At 37.7% G+C, this 15,497-nt stretch overlaps 1 pseudogene; it reads right to left on the reverse strand.

The window, feature by feature from the left end:
* Positions 1 to 218: 218 nt before the first annotated feature.
* LOC114493151 lies at positions 219 to 640 on the reverse strand (annotated as a pseudogene).
* Positions 641 to 15,497: the final 14,857 nt, after the last annotated feature.

The raw sequence follows: 15,497 nt of genomic DNA on the forward strand, positions 1-15,497 counted from the left end.
ACATTAAAAAAGAAAGGGAAAGGGAAAGGAGGGGAGGGGAAGGGAAGAGAGAAAAGACAAAACCTATCTGGGTCCAGGGTACTGAACTTCAGAAGGCAGCCTGACTGGACACGTGTGGCCTTGGCGCAGGTCCACTGCTGCTTTGTTGCCAGCTGGAGGGTGCACCACCCCCTCTTCTGCATCTAATGCCCACCCAGACCCAGCTCCCTTCCTCTGCTTCAACTGCCACTCCTGGAAGTAACACCAGGACAGTTTTGCAGAGACACAGGATTCTGAGGGGGAAAGCCACCAGACACAGCCAGATGTTTAAAAGTTCTTGAGGAACTCTTCAGTCATAATGCAGATATGGACATCGACTGAGTTTCATCTCACTGATCTCTTTGTCCATCTCCTCCATGAAGTGAATCACAAAGTCCACCATCTTGCGTTTATACATCTGCTCAGTGAGGAACTTGGTGGTCAGAAAACTGACGTTATATTCCTCCACTGGTTTCCTCCGAAGGATGAAGAAATTCTCTGCTCTCATCATCAGGAAGTGCATGAATTTGTGGCATAAAATCTTCTCAGTCTTATCGGCCTGTTTTACAGCAATGCTGACCCAGACAGAACCTCTTCCTTCTCATTCCTGCTAAGGGTCGCAGACTCTAACAGGAGCTCTTTACTACCGAGGCTTGTGCTGCAAGGTGGGTGCCAGGGAGCATCTTCTCCAGTGGAAACAGGACAGGCTCTGAAGTCAGTTCGAAAAGCTTTTGAAATCCAGCCTCCTCTGTTATTTTCCTTGGGAAAGTTACCCTATTAGAATCTCTATTTTCTCTTCTGTGAAATGACTTATTCCTATTTCACTGGCAAGGACTGACTTCCACCTCCAGCTGGCTGTGTCATTCCACAAACCGAGAGGGAAATTCTCCACGCAGAGAGCAGCCTTCTGAGTGCCCAGCATGCGCTCAGGTAGGGGCAGCGAGCCGCGCGAAGCCAAAGTGCAGAAGTCAAAAGTACCATGTTAGCCATAGGTCTCGCTGTGAGTTACTATTGAGTTCTAACTATGTGACAATTCGTTCAGTCATTTATCAATAGTTTATTGAGAACTATTTTATACCAGGCATCACTTTTCATACTAGGAATATAATAGTGATAAAAAAGTAAAATGCCGTTTTTCATTGAGTTTATAATACAGTCATTAACTAGTCACACTAATGAGCATTGTTAGACAGTAAAATAAATACTTTGAGCGAATATTTTATTAAGTACCAACAGAGGATGTAGTAGCAAATGGGGTGTCAGAAAATACATTCCTAAGGGAGTTTCCCTTTGATCTAAAATTTAAAGGAAAGGTAGAGATTAATTAAGTGAATTGTACAGAAGAGATACACAGAGGGAACCGAATGTATAAAGGCCCTGTGAGTGCCAAGCACTGTTCTCAGTGCTTACTTACACAGGGTTTTTTTGGACCTCAAAAGTTTTCAGTATGGCACAGTTGTCTTGTTTTTCTTTTCTAGTATGAGCATTTAGTGAGAAGTTAGGAGTACTGTGTTGATTGCCAAATAAACACAAATTTTCAAATCAGATTTTTATTTTTAATATAATTTTACATAATATGAAATGTCTTAAACACAGTTGAATGCCAGTGTAAAATAAACACTGCAGATGCATCTATAATGGTTAGTATTATTTTTCTTTTCAGAGAAAGCAAGTTTTGATATTTCTCTCATCATAAGACAATTTTAATTCTTCTGTCAATTTCTTTTAATAATGGGAAAAATGATGTTAGGAAAAAATTAATTGCAAAAATAACAGTATAAGAAAGGCTATTTCTTAGGCTGTCAGCCTAAACTAATGTATAACAATCCATATTAAAAAGATGCTTAAGACAATCAAATCCAAATAATTTTATTTTCTAATTCTAGAGAGCCAGCATGTAAATGGATCCACGGAGAAACTGGGTCACAACCTTCACATTTAGTTTCACAGGTAATGTAGAATTTCAATGATTATAGTTCACATGCTGTACTAGGATTAGCCTGATATACCCACTGATATATCTGGTGAAGCCAGGATTCATAATGCCCTGATAAATGTAAGTGAATTTTCATTGAATTTTTTGTTTTGAGGTGGGAATTAGTGAAATTTAAATCAAGGCCCCCAACATAAGGTATAATTTTTAATGATGCAGAACCCAAAACGTAACTACTCTCAGCTACAATGAAACATTAGATGTTCATCTACACAAATACCGTTGAATAAGAGAACAAAGTTGCACAAAATAAAATTTCAAATACTTACATATGTACCTACTCTTTGGAGAGCTTTAGGCACACCTATGTGTGGAGAAGGGATTTTGGGAGTGAAAAGTCAGCTATTGTGACAGTGGCTGTGACAAACATTTTGGACATGGTTGTTTCTGATACTCAATTCTTTGTGGGAGGCCGCTCTGTGTGACATGGCCCCAGCTCCCACTCAGAGATGCACAGAACCCACACCCACAGATAGGTTTTCCCATGAGGAATCAGGCCTGCAATGTACCTAGGCCGCTATGAGTCTTGCTTTTTGCTAAAACTCCCTCACCCTGCATTGAGGATATTTACTGTAAAGCAGCTTCCTAAAACCATGCTAAACCTTCCAAGGATGAGTGTAACCAGTCCAACTACTTTTGCCTTTTCATTTGCAAATATCCCTCTTCTGTGATGTGATTACCAGCATCCTCTCCTTTGTTTTCTGTATAAGGTAACCACCTAAAGCGAGCCTTTGCATAGTTAATGAGGACCTTCTCATACTGTGCCTAGTAATACAATAAAAGATCAATGGAGCTAGGGCCAAGGATTTTGCTTCCCTTGAGAGGAAAACCCAGTCATCCCTTTTCCTCCACAAGACTCAGTAGTCCGTGTGAATTTGTTTCATATTTCATCCATAATGATGCAGACCCCACGAGCCAGGGTCCGCATCAGTTTTTACCCTCAACCACACTGGGACATGATGACCAAGTATATAAGCTGAACTGTGGAAGAGAGGCAAAAAATCAAGCTCTGAAGTAAAAAAAAAATTGGTTTAAGTTTCAATTAATAATATATTCCCAGTAGTGTGAGTTTTGAAAAACTACTTTATTCTCTGAATCTCGATATCTCCTGTGTAAATCAGGAATAAAATTAATGTCTGTTCCATCATTTTCATCAGATTTTATAAGCATCAATCACATGAAATATGGATGTGAAGGTACTCTGATGATGGCCAGATGTCATACACTTCTTTGTTTAATCATTAAATAAGTGTGGTTGCCTCTTCTGTGCATCATATCTCAGTGCTCTGGAAGATTCATGAATGTTGAGAAAATTCTGAGGTATGGTAAATCACATGCAGGAAATGTTTCCCAGGTATACATCTCTAAATTAGATAACTTTCTATTTCCTAAACTTAATTTGATTCACTTAGTATACATTTTACATGGATACATCTCAACTTCAAAACAAGACTGAAAACCTCCAGAGAACAGGGAGCTTATCTTCTTTTACCTTCCATTCAAGATGACATATACAAAGTGCTTAATGTCATCATATTGATGGATTAATTTAAATAACTATAATGTATTTGGTATTTATGATTAAAGATTTCTAAATCTAACATATCAAAGATGTATTTATCGACCCTTGGAAAACTGTATATTTATAAGAAATTTATTCATTTCTTTATTCAACATATCATCCATTGACCACAGACACTTTGGCAATAGGAGTTTACTGTGGTCCAAGCCATCATCACCTCTTGGCTTGATTACTGCAATGATCTCTCAATTGGTCTCTTTGCAGCTATTTTGCTCCTTTCAGTCTATCATCAACATGGCAGCCAGAGCAATATTTGAAAAACAAAAATCAAATCATATCACTCTTCTTTTCAGAACCCTGTAATTGTCCCTCTTTTGTCTTCTACTGACTTTGCTGCATGATGGCCTTCTTGCCATTGTGACAGATGCCAGTTATATTCCAGCTGTATAGCTTTGTGTTGCCTGCTCTGTCTGAATATATAATACTGTTCTCCTGGATTGCTGACTTTTTCCCACATCAAACTTACACTTAATTGGAGCCTATCCTGACCATATTAATATTAGGACATGCTCTTCCTACCTCACACCGCCAGAATTCTCATCAACTTTATATACTTTATGTCTTAGCATTTACTACCTTCTAACATATTATATACTTCATTTTTATTATGAAACATTTATAATGTTACTAGGATGGCAAGGGTGTTTTTACTTTGCTCACTGATATATTGCAAATGCCTAGAACTGTACTTAGCATAGAATAGCCATTCATTAGGTTCCCTGACCTCAAGTAATATGTAGCCTCTTAAAAGGTATGCAGTGAGGGTTAATTAAAAGTAAACCCTCACCATCTCTGCCTATGTTTATTTTGTACTCTCTCTGAAATAATGTCTTAATTTGATATAAAAATCTGTTCTGGCAAGTATTTTTATCTGTACTTTAATGATGATATTTTATTCCCTCTGTCATCTAATTTAGCTATTGAGAAGTCTGCTTTAAGACAAATTGTTGTTCCACCATAGGTCATCTTTTTATTTGTACAGACTTTTCAAATCTCTTTACCTTCGATGTTCTGCAGTTTCCTGGAGATGTATCTGTGTGGCTTTGATTTTATAAAGAAAGAGAGAAAAGGAGAGAAAAAGAGAAAGAGAGACAGAGGGGCAGAGTTGAAAGAGAAACATTGATCAGTTGCCTCATGCCCCAACTGGAGACGGAACCCACAACTTAGGTATATGCCCTGACTGGGATTGAACCCACAATTTTTTGGTGTACAGGGCGATGTGCCAACCACCTGAGCTACTGGATCAGGACAATGTTTGTTGTGGATTTATTTTCATGTGTTTTCTTTTGAGTTGACTTGAATTCCAGAATCTGAGACTCTATGTCTTCCTTTCTTTCAAAAAATTTATTTCTAAAACTATTTCTGATTAATTTAAAAAATTTAAATATAGTTGGTATACAATATTATAGTAGTTATATTAGTTCTAGATGTACAATATAGTAATTTGACATTGTTATACTTTACAATGTGATCACCCACTAATTCTAGTAATCATCCATCACTGTGTAAAGTTATCACAATATTATTGACTATATTGAAGAAGATAATAAAGAGTTTTCCCAAACAAGCAAAAACTAAGGGATTTCATAACTGTATTAAACCAAGCTTACAAAAAATGGCTAAGAGTCTTTATGCAGAAAACAACCATAAAAAAAAACCTCACTGGCAAAGGCAACTACCCCATAATGTGAATCAACCACTTAAAAAGCTAATAAAAGTTCAAAAGACAATAGTAGCAAGATTAACTGTAATTACAATAAATAATCAGGGGATAAACAAACCAAAAAGATATAAAGCATGACATCAAATATATAAAGAATGGAAGGGGGAGTAAAACCTAAAGCTTTTAGAATACAATTAAACTGAAATGCCCATCAGCTTCAAATAGACTGTCATAGGGTTTAATCTCCAAAATATATAAAGAACTCACACAACTCCACCCTAAAAAGATAAGCAACCCGATTAAAAAATGGGCAAAGGACTTGATCAGACACTTCTCCAAGGAGGACATACAGAGGATCCAGAGACACATGAAAAGATGCTCAGTTTCGCTAGCTATCAGAGAGATGCAAATTAAAACCACAATGAGATACCACTTTACAGTGGTCAGAATGGCCACGATAAGTAAATCAACAAGTGCTGGAGAGGATGTGGAGAAAAGGGGACCCTAGTGCCCTGTTGGTGGGATTGCAGACTGGTACAACCACTATGGAAAACAGTATGGAATTTTTCTCAGAAAACTAAAAATGGATCCACCTTTTGACCCAGCAATTCCACTGCTAGGATTATATCCTAAGAACCCTGAAACACCAGTCCAAAAGAACCTATGCACACCAATGTTCATAGCAGCACAATTTAAAATACCCAAGTGCTGGAAGCAACCTAAGTGCCCATCAGTAAATAAATGAATAAAAAAAACTATGGTACATTTACACAATGGGATTCTATGCAGCAGAAAGAAAGAAGGAGCTCCCACCCTTTGCAACAGCATGGATGGAGCTGGAAAACATTATGCTAAGCAAAATAAGCCAGGCAGTGAAATACAAATACCATATGATCTCACCTTTAACAGGAACCTAATCAGCAAAACAAACAAACAAGCAAAATATAACCAAAGACACTGAAATTGAGAACAGGCTGACAGTGACCAGAGGGGAGAGAGGAGGGAATTTCAGGGAAAAGGGTGAAGAGTTTGCAGGAACAAGTATAAAGGATACATGGACAATAACAAGGGAGGCATGGAAACAGGGAAACAGGAGGGAGGTGGGGAGGGCTAAGGGGTGGGCTGGGATGGGGGTAAAAGGCAGAAAACTGTACTTGAACAACAATTAAAATAAAAAATAGACTGTCATACACACACACACACACACACATATGCCTAATGGTAATCAGAAACCAAAAACATACAAAAAATACACAAAAAATGAAGAGAAAGAATCCAATCAAAATACTAAAGAAAGCCAACAAATGAAAAGGAAAGAGATCAGGAGAACAACAAAAACAACCAAAACACAATGAACAAAATGACAATTACATATCTATAAATAATTATTTTAAATATAAATAGACTAAATATTCCAATCAAAAGACAGAGTGATAGAATAGATTTTAAAAAATGACCCATCTACACCCTACTTACAAAAGACTTCCTTTAGATCAAAAGATACACTCAGACTGAAAGTGAAGTTGGAAAAGATATTCTATGCAAATAGAAACAAAAATAAAGCTGGGCTAGGAATACTTACATTAGACAAAATAGACTTTAAAACAGTGAATGTAAAAAGAGACAAAAAGTACATTACATAATTTTAAAGGGGTCAATTCAAAAAGAGGATATATGAGTTATAAATATCCCAGCACTCTACATAAAGCACCCAAGTACATAAAGCAAACAATAATGGACATTGAGGCAGAAATTACCAATAATACTATAATAGTTGGGGACTTTAATACTCCACTTACCTCAATGAATAGATTATTCAGACAGAAAATTAATGTGGAAATGATGGCCTATGTGCCACATTAGACCAGTTTGACTTAAAAGGAATTTATAGAGCATTTCATCCCCAAACTTCAGATTACAGAGTTTTCTCAAATGCATGTGAAACATTTTCCAGGATAGATCACACACTAGGCCACAAAACAAGCATCAATAAATTCAAGAAGATTGAAATTATATCAAGCATATTTTCTGACCACAGTGGAATGAAACTAAAAATTAACTACAAGAAGAAAAGTAGGAAAAACATAAATACATAGAGACTAAACCTTATGCTTCTAAACAATAGGAATCAAAAACTACCTTGAGACAAATGAAAATGAAAGCACAACTATGTCTTTAAATTTAATGCTATTATCTCTTTAAATATTGTTTCCCATATTCTATTTTCTACCTTCAGAATTCCTGTTAGATATATGATGGACTTTCACATTGTATCCTTCATGTATCTTATATTCTTTTTGCACTTTTTACATTTTGTTTTTACATTTTTCATTAGATATTTTATTGTTGTTCTATTACTATTGTCACAGTTTTTTCCCCCTTTGCCCTCCTCTGCCCAGTCCACCCTCACTCCACCAGTCAGTCCCCACCCTGTCATCCATGTCCATTGGTCATTCATACATGTTCGTTGACTAGTTCCTTCTTCTTCTTCCCACCATTATCTCCCTCCCTTCTCACCTCTGGTTGCTGTCTGTTTCTTGTTTCCATGTCCCTGGTTCTATTTTTCTCATTTGTTTCTTTAAGCTTGTAAACCTCTATGCATTTGCCCATTCCATTCCCTTTTTCCTGAATGGCTTTCTGCCCCTTGTTCACCTAGCGAACTCATACGTAAAGAGTAGCTAATGTGCCTCTATTGGCACATTCTCTGAACCAGTTAAGCCTTAATTTAATGTCTTTAATACTCAACTGTGTGACCCTAAATGTTTTAAAATTAGATATTGTTTATAAGAAACTTCTCAGATTTATACTTCCATTCATGAATTTCTATTTTAATTGTCTTTATTTTGCTGTTTAACTCATTGATCATGGCTTTATTTAATTTTGTAACTTTTTAAGTTCTGAAAGAATATTTGGCTGTGTTTCAAATATGCCTATTATTTTATCATGATATCTTATTGTTTTCAACTGGCATCTGTAAATAACTTAAAATGTATCAATTTTATAGCTAAGGGGGTCTAATTGTGCTTTGCTGTTACTGCCCTGCACTAATTCTTGGTTACTGATTTTTGTGTTGGATTGTGGGTTTATCTTCACTGAGGCACTGACTGTGGGAAACCCGTTCTGCCTGCTTGAGCGAAGGTACTTCCAGGTGCTTATGCTTACTTCTGTCTAATTTTGGAGTGATTTACTGGCCTGGGATCAATTTTAGTATTATTTTTTCAGGTTGGCGGTTGCTGGACAATATATATAATATAGACTTCACTCGAAACCTGTAAGAAATTATGTCTAGGGTTTTAAATAATTTGAGATTATTAGTTATATTTTACCTGAAATCTAAGATAAAGAGACAAGTGTCCTTTTTATCTTTCTAGGCCAGCAAACTCAATTTTATTTAGTCCAAATTTTACCAAGTTTGTAGTCCCTCAAAGATCCTGAATGGCTAAAGATCTCATTCTCAGTCACCTCACAAGGCCAAAGTTTCATTTTCTTTCTCTAGACATTAAAGTATAAGCTTTAAAATTGTAGAAATTAAGAACCCCCACTCTAACTCAACCCCCCTCCAATTGCAAACTCAGCTTAACACTCCTATTTTCTTTTGTAGCTCTATTCCCATTTTGGACTATAGAGACACTGCTTCCCTTCTTATGGGCTTATCAAATTAATTTTCAATATTGTGCTTTCCAATATTTTTTCTGTTGTAAAGCTTTTGCCCCAAATTCATGAGCTTCTGCATTGTCTGAACTTGAATTTCTGAATGTTGGTTTCAGCAAGGAAGAGTTTTAATACCACCATGTATGTGAAAACTTTTACAGCAAAAATCAGTCTGCCAGGAGTTCCCTTTGAAGGAGTGAAACAGCTAAATGAACAATTGCAATTAAATGTGGCAAGTGCTCTGAGGATGCTTTGAGAGCAGAGTCTGTCAAATGCAGGAAAGGAAAATGGCTTTTAGTGAAGTCTTCATGGGGAGTTAAGTTTTCAACCAAGAAAACAAAGAGAAAAAAATACTTCAGACCAAGATAAATGAAAATGTTCAAAGAAATACAAGTAATTATTTGGGACTGAAACACAAACCTGGAAGAGTAATTAAATATAAAGCTGAAGAGGGTAGTTAAAGCTAAGATCATGACAGACTTCTGCTATGCTGAAGAGTTTAAATTGCAAGATTTCAATCACTAATGATACCAGCAGATGTGCATTGTATAAAGTGCATCATAACTTTGTGAAATCCAGTCAATGTGAAAGGTAGATTGAGAAGGAAGGAATTCAGAGGCCATCACAGTAAAACAGGCTATAAAATGATGGAGGCCTGAACTAAAGCTTTGGGAATGGGAATGGATGAGGATGGACATACTTAAGCAATAATCAGGAGAGATGTAAGCAACTGTAGGACTTACAACTGTATAAAGAAAGAAAACTGGAATCACTCTCAGGTTTCTTGTTTGCACACCTGAGTGTTTATATTAATCACTAAGACAGAAACTGCAGTAGGCATATATTTGGCACAAAGAAAATATACCCATCTTTAGAAAAGTAAGATGTAAAATGCATATGAAACATTTGGATAAAGACACACTTCTCCTCAACATACACACATGAAAATACACACATTTTTTTTTCACTTAGACACATAAATTCAGAATTTTGTCATTTGAATGCCAAGATGGGGACTTCCATTTTAACTGGTACCCTGGGAAATGTAATCCTTCAACTAGGGCTATTTCCCTGGTTCTAAGTTCAAAAGACAATTGGAAGATGTCTAAGCAAATGTTAAGAGACAGAAGCACCTTCCGTAGCCCCATGACTGGAAATTTTTACTTCACTAGGTTCAAGGGTAGGCCAGGAATCTACACTTCTAACAGGGGTCCCAGTTGATTATGAGGCAGTTACTCCACTAAACACCCATTGAAAAGCACTGCCAAGAACTCCTCTTTTCCTTAAATGTAACCTATAACTTCAATTCCTTGGTATGTTCCATGAATATTAATCAATGTTGTAATAGAAGTAGAAAGCCCACACTTTCCCAGTTGCTGAAGTTGCCACCGTATGATCTTCTGATAGGAATTGTACACAGAAACTGTATTACAGGATTTGACTCAACAGTGAGTAAGCAGCCAAAGTCAATGTGAGCATCATACATTAGGCTTTATACAACCTATGAAACTGAGCCAAATAAATAAAGCAGTTTAAATCACTGGTGTTATATATTGACCTGCCAGAGTGCCAATAAAGCATCAAACACTAGTCATTTTCATGGTTACATCCTGAATATGGGACAGGAAAATGTGTCAAATGTCAGTGAGAAAAAAAGAAAATTTTGTCAGGTAGAAATAATAGGTATAAAGACATACACATACACAAAAACAAATCCAGAGATTGACCTCACACCTTTTACAAAAATTAATTCAAAATGCACAATAGATGTAAATGTAAAGTGTTAAAACTACAAAGCTCCTAGAAAATAACATAGGAAAAATATAGATGACTTTGAGTTTGGTGATGACTTCTTAGATAAAGCATCAAAAGGATGATTCATAAAAGAAAAAAATTGATAAGTTCAGCTTTACTAAAATTAAAAACTTCTGTTCTGTGAAAGACACTATTAAGAGGTTGAAAAAAGAAGCCATAATGAAAATATTTGCAAACCATATATCTGAGAAAGGACTGGTAACCAAAATATGCAAAGAATTCTTAAAGTTCAACAATAAAAAAATATAACCTGATATTTAAAAAAAGGACAAAGAATCTGAAGAGACATCTCACCAAAGAAACACACAATTTAAAAGATTTTAAAGAAGGAAGATGGCATCGGAGTAAGAGGGAACAGATTCGGCTTCCCCCCTACACATGAAAGAAAATCCTGGCTGATCTACAGAGTAGAGGAGCAAGCAACCAACATACCTCAGCATATGTGAAAATAGAGGACCAAGGATTGTGGTGGAATGGAAAAACCAGATGGTGAGAGGAGTGCTGCAAGATGGTAGGGTCCCAGGGACCAGGGCAGGGTCCCGGGGGCTGTAGCCCCAGGCCCAGTGCCCACTGCAGGGTTTGCCACAGAGTCCTTGGGAGAGAGCTGGGACAACTGCTCCCTCTGCAGCCAAACAAGGTCTGAGCGGCACCTGGAGAAACCCCGTTGCTAGCAAACACACAAGGACTATGAGCACCATCAGAGGCTGTGGGCACGACCTTCAGGGTTGGGTCGCTCAACGTGCCCTGACTCCCACAGTCACCAGTCTTGCTGGACAGTTGGGCTGCGGGAGAAGCCAAGCCACTGTATGGAGCCGCAGGCTTGAATAGGAGAAATTTCTCAAGAGGAAGGAGTGAAAAGACAGACACTGTTTGGGGAATTCTCCTACAGCATAATCCTGCCACCCAGCCAGGCAGCGATCCTGAGGTTTCACTGAAGGTTGTGCTTGTGTGGAGGACCCTGCGCACCCCATAGCACTGGGAAGGGTGAGGCAGTCTGGCCAAGGGTGTGCCGGCATGAGTGCATACACGTGGGAGAGCATCCCCACACTCTAGTCCACAGCAGTAACCCTGGGGAAAGGCCTGATTTTCACACCCAGGGCTCAGGGCTGAGGAGCCATGATAGATTCCCAGATAGTGCGTGCTGCTGACTGAGGAAGAAAAGCCATACCAATCACCCCTCAGCCTGCCTCAGCCAGCAAGGCCAGAAAAATAGGTTTGGCCACTTTGAAACCAAGAGACTTTTTCATTTTATTCTATTTTTTAACAATTCTTAATTTTTTAATTTTTTTTATTTTCTTTTAATTTCTTTTTCCTCTCATTCCTGCTTTCTTGTTTTATTTCTTCCTCCTTTCTTTCCTTTAATTTTATCTCTTCTTCCTTCCTTCATCTGCCTTTTTTATTATTTTTTTAAATACCTACAAGTGAGACAAAAACCTGGATCTGTGAAAAGGCCAGAGTTGAACCCAAAGAAGGTGCACCACAACAGCTGAGATAGTGAGACAAATTTCACTCTGCTATTACAGAGAACCTGCAAGTTATTGCATATTTGTATTATTGTTATTTTAACATTATTATTACATCTTTTTTAAATAGTATTTTTGTATTCCTCTTCTTTCTGTATAGTCTGCTTTGCTAGGCTGGATATATTGTATAACTTGACAGGTTTCCCTTGACATCTCTTTCATAGTGTATTGCTAATTTACTGTCCTTTAACTCACCTGTGTCCCATTACCACACTACTCAAAGTCCTATACTCCCTATTCTTGTTATCTAGATCTCATAGATTTTGTCATATGATTGTTGCTCTAATATTATTGTAAATAATTGCTGTTCCATACAATTGTAAATACTTCACAACACCCCTCTCAGACCTTAGCCCATTTCAAAGTTTCCTGAACTCTATTACTGTAGTGGTTAACTCTATTCCCTCACACACTACACCTATTTACTATCCTTTACTCTCACCCTACCTCAGAATCTTACCTCCCACAACCTCACTGCTTTCTAGATTCAACTCACAATCCTTTCTTCCCCAACAAGAGTCTTATTTTCTTTCCATCCTTTCTAAAAATCACCTAGCTGGGTGGAAGATCACAGTTAACACTATACATAGCCAAAGAATCTCCTATCTCTTCTCTACTGGCTGCTACTGTAAATATCATAGAATAATCTCTTGCTATCTTAAACCATTTTGCCTTCCCCCTCCAACTGATCACAGAAAAGAGTAGGTGGGAGCAGTGAACACCAGGATACCCACTGGAAGAGGAAACCCAGCAACAAGAAACCACTAACAGATAACAACAGAAGAAGGTGAAGGAGGGAGTGGAAACCACACAAACCTCAATCCAGGACCTATCTGGAAATACAACTAAACAGTAGAGACAGTACCCAATACAAAAAACTGAACAAGAGCAAGATAGAATCCTCAAAACCTTATACACATGGAAGAACCAGCTTCAACACAACCTGCCCTCACCAGCACAACAAAATACAAGAGGTGGTTGACAGAGTGACCCTCATTTAACCAGCTGGTGGGAAGGAACCACCAAAGAAAGAGCCAACAACAATCAAAACCCAAAGACAAACACAGAGCCAACTTAAATGATAGCCCAAGACCAGTGAGCTCGGGAGATCTAGGAGACTGCACCACTGAAACTCACTGGTATTCTACCACATAAGTTCACACCACAAACCCAGAGAGCCAGAACAGATCAATTTAAGAAGCTAAGGCTAACAAGAAGAGTCTCACAAACAATGGGAAGACAAAGAAACAATCCCCAAATGAAGGGAAAGGAGGAAGCCTCAGAAAGAATGCTAAATGAAATAGAGGCAACTCAACTATCAGATACTGAGTTCAAAGCAATGATCGTCAGGAAGCTCAATGAGCTCACAATGAGCTACCAGAAACTACAGGGAAGTTACAACGAACTCACTGCAAACTATATCAGCATGAAAAAGGAAATAGAAACTATCAACAAGGGCCAAGAGGAAATGAAGAATACAATTTCTGAACTGAAGAACACAGTAGAAGGAGTCAAAAGCAGCATCAATGAAGCAGAAGACCAGATCAGCGAATTGGAGGACAAAGTAGAAAAAAACACCCAGAAAGAGCAAGAAAAGGAAAAGAGGCTCAGAAAGAATAAAGAGGGATTAAGAGAAATGCAAGACAATATGAAACATAAAAATATCCGTATAATAGGGATACCAGAAGGAGAAGAAGAAGAGCAAGGGATAGAAAACCTACTTGAAAAAGTAATGATCAACCCTGGCTATTGTAGCTCAGTGGATTGAGTGCGGGCTGCGAATCAAAGTGCCGCAGGTTCGATTCCCAGTCAGGACACATGCCTGGGTTGCAGGCCACGGCCTCTAGCAACTGCACATTGATGTTTCTCTCTCTATTTCTTCCTCCCTTTCCTCTCTAAAATGATAAATAAATAATTAAAAAGAAAGAAAAAGTAATGATGGAAAACTTTCCTAAATTGATGAGAGAAAAAGTCACACAAATCCAGGAAACACAAAGAGTCCTAATCAAGAAGAACCAAAAGAGGCCCACCTCAAGACACATCATAATTAAAATGGCAAAATTTCAAGACAAAGAGAGAATCTTAAAGGAAGCAAGGGAGAAACAGGAAGTAACATACAAGGCAGCCCCAATAAGGTTAGCAGCTGACTTCTCAACAGAAACACTCCAAGCCAGAAGAAATTGGCAAGAAATATTCCAAGTAAGGAGAACCAGAGGTCTGCAACCAAGGCTACTTTACCCAGCAAGGCTCTCAATCAAGATAGAAGGCCAAATAAGAAGCTTCCCAGACAAAAGAACTCTAGAAGAATACACTTCCAGCAAACCAGCTCTACAAGAGATGATAAAGAGCCTGCTTTAAGGAAAAGAAGGAAAGGAGAGAGAGAGAGAGAGAGAGAGAGAGAGAAACACAGGTATGAAAATGGCAATGAATAAGTACCTATCAGTAATAACCTTAAATGTAAATGGATTAAATGATCCAATCAAAAGACACAGAATAGCTGAATGGATAAGAAAGCATGACCCACACATATGTTGCCTACAAGAGACCCACCTCAGGACAAAAGATCTACACAGACTAAAAGTGAAGGGCTGGAAACAAAATTTTCCAAGCAAATGGACAGGAAAAAAAAGCTGGGGTAGCAATACTCATATCAGATAAAATAGACTTCAAAAAAAGGGCCATAAAAAGAGACCCAGAAGGTCACTTCATAATACTCAAGGGAAGAATCCACCAAGAAGACATAAACATTGTAAATATATATGCACCTAACATAGGAGCACCAAATACATAAAGGAAATCTTAGAGGACATCAAGAAAGATATTGACAGCAACACAATTACAGTGGGGGATTTTAACACCCCACTGTCAAAAATGGACAGACCTTCCAAACAAAATATCAACAGATATTGTTGCATTGAACAATGCCCTAGAGGAAATGGACTTAACTGATACATATAGAGCCCTTCATCCCAAAGAAGCAAAGTACACATTATTTTCAAATGTACATTGAACATTTTCAAAGATAGACCACATGATAGGACACAAAGCAACCCTCAACAAATTCAAGAAAATTGAAGTCATATTAAGCATTTTCTCCAACCACACAAGACTGAAACTAGAAACCAGCCTCAAGGGAAAAAATCAAAAACACTCAAATTAATGGAAATTGATTAGCATGCTACTAAACAATGAATGGGTGAATAATGAAATCAAGGAAGAAATCAAAAAGTTTCTGGAAACAAATGAAAATGA

This window comes from Phyllostomus discolor, chromosome 1 (assembly GCF_004126475.2).
Source record: "Phyllostomus discolor isolate MPI-MPIP mPhyDis1 chromosome 1, mPhyDis1.pri.v3, whole genome shotgun sequence".
Classification (NCBI taxonomy): Eukaryota; Metazoa; Chordata; class Mammalia; order Chiroptera; family Phyllostomidae; genus Phyllostomus; species Phyllostomus discolor.